The sequence below is a fragment of the Gambusia affinis genome, linkage group LG03 (assembly GCF_019740435.1).
Source record: "Gambusia affinis linkage group LG03, SWU_Gaff_1.0, whole genome shotgun sequence".
Lineage (NCBI taxonomy): Eukaryota > Metazoa > Chordata > Actinopteri > Cyprinodontiformes > Poeciliidae > Gambusia > Gambusia affinis.
The window spans coordinates 11,544,069-11,546,519 of record NC_057870.1 but is presented as its reverse complement, the minus strand read 5'-3'; the positions used below and the strand labels follow the sequence as shown (position 1 = coordinate 11,546,519).

General features: G+C 36.8%; 1 long non-coding RNA gene across 1 annotated transcript; it reads left to right on the top strand.

The window, feature by feature from the left end:
- The first annotated feature begins 1,004 nt into the window (after nucleotides 1–1,004).
- LOC122828340 lies at nucleotides 1,005–1,500 on the top strand. Its single transcript, XR_006370208.1, has 3 exons — nucleotides 1,005–1,025; nucleotides 1,104–1,166; nucleotides 1,421–1,500. It is a non-coding gene; the product is annotated as an uncharacterized LOC122828340 (long non-coding RNA).
- The last annotated feature ends 951 nt before the right edge of the window (nucleotides 1,501–2,451 follow it).

Here is a 2,451-nt window from a genome sequence, read left to right as displayed (position 1 = left end):
ACAAGCGTCAGCTAATCAGAGTTGATAAAGCGTTGCAATAAATTCACATAGGTTCAGTGTGTTTGGCCTTGATCTGAAGTGTTTATCGTTTTAGAAATAATAAAATGGATCTTTGACAACAGGCTACAGCGCCTTCCAAAATTGTTCGTGCCCCGTGAACTTTTTCACAGTTTGTCATTTTGCAGGACAAACTTCACTGCATTTTATTGGGATGTTATGATGATAGATGAATGTAGAGTGAAGTATAATTGTGAAAAGAAAGGTGCAAATTAAAGTCTGAAAAGTGTGGCATCTATTTGTGTTCAATGCTTTTTAATACTTTGTCAAATCAAGTTAGCGGAAGACTGTGCGGAAGTACAGCACAAAGACTTTTGAGGGGGAGCGTCTCTACCACTTCTCAACATCTAGAAACTATCATCATGTCCAGACTATAAGCAACTACTTTTTTCCACACTCTTTGAAAACTTCAATGCAGCCAATATCCAGATTTTTACCAACTCAATTTAAGAGGCTATACCTTTGAAGTAAACTGTCCTACTACTGATTCCCAGGTCACGTCCTGCTGCTGTGATATCCATAGAAGTAGCATTTGTTTAATTTCTACACTTTTTGACATTTCTTGACATGATTTAACTAAAGTTTTCTCATATTTAGTTTAGCTTCATCACACAGTGACATTTTGCTTATAGAAAAAGCGTCAGACGGTAAATAGACAAAAGTAAACTAATCAATAACATTTTTGTTTAGGATGTGCGTGAGCCCAGCCTCCCAGATCCACACAGATGTACAAAACATTTTTACCAAAAAGACCATTTATAATTATTTTTCCAAACATTTTGTAAATCATATATGTAACCCAGGGTAAAAGATTGCCCCTAATCCCGCCTTTCCTGCTCCATTGGTTAGAGTGACAGTCAGTCACACAGTGCATTCAGCCAATCACTGCATTTTGAGTGGTTAATCAGGCCTGCTCCAGCTTTCCCTGTCAGGTGTGTGGGGGAGAGCTGGAGACAAAGGAGCTACAGGTTTGTTCTTCCAAACAATTAGGTTATCTCTTTGTTTATTATGCACTTTTAATACTCACAATATAAAAAATCATGTAGATCTGAACATCCAGTGAGCTTGGAGCCGTGAAGTTGTCATGCACTGAACTATATATGGAATTGGTGAGTAATGAACACAAATGTTGTTTGTTTGGTTGGCATGTTGGTGGTGGTAGCCAATGCTAATTGTTTGATCATCAATTTTAACTTCTTAAATTCAATATGTGTTTAAGATAATGAGGTAAATGCTAATATCTTTATTTTGTCTTAACGATTAGCTTGTGGATATAAATGCATTTATTTCTGTGTATAATATCTGAAAAAGTCTAGTTAACTAGCAGGCTGGTAATTTTCTGGTCCTGTTTATTTTAATACAGGCCAGGTGATCCCTTGGTAGGGTCAAAGGATGGCGAGCTTCTGACAACTGGCTGGAGCCAGGAGAACCTTAAAACTCACTCTATACTGCTCCATTGGTCTGGTAGGAGTCTGATGGTCCACAACATTTCCCCCTCCATCTCATTATAAAGACACACAATTCATCCCTTCTCTGGTGGAAACAAATTGCACTTGGACATTTTCATCTCAAACAATTGGACAATTAAATTATGGACTTTTAAATGTGTGTCAGTCAGACAATGTGCTGACTACTGGGGAAAGATAGGACTCTTTGTGCACATTTATATACAAGATTTACTGCAGTATTGTGTATGTATATATTTATTGTCTTTATTTTTTTGGTTTTTCATATATGTTTGTGTCTTGTGGTGTTCACTTATTTTTCCTTCTTTAAAATACATAATATTGAAAGCAGTTATTCTTTTGTATTGTTTTTATTGATTACTGACAACAGCTCCAGTAGATGAACCTAACCTTCTGGTACTATATGCCATCTAGTCCTTTACTGCATTAAATAACTGCTACATATAGGGAAAAGAAATTAAAGTCAAATACGTATAAGACATTTTTTTTTTTTAAATCAAAGGAAAAACTTAAGATACACACAATGTGGACACCTTCGGCTTATAGACAAGTACAACAAATACATGCATGTCTTCTTCTTTTCAAATTATACTGTTTGCATGATAGTATGCTGTCACATTGAATGAAGATATTTTGAAGTCTTGCGACAGATTCTCAGTTGGATCTAGACATGGGCTTTAACTGGGCCATTGTAACACCTGGGTTTGCTTTAATCTCAGCCACTCCATTATAGTGATGGTTGTATGTCAGGTGTTTTATCCTGTGTTTAGCTCTATCCATCTTCCCATTCATTTTGATCAGCCTCTCTATAACCCCACAGCACAATGCTGCCAACACCACACTTCCCAGTGAGATTGTGTGTGTGTTCAAGGCGAACACACACCTTGAAGGCACACACATTGCTAGATTCACATTACACAATCTGTTT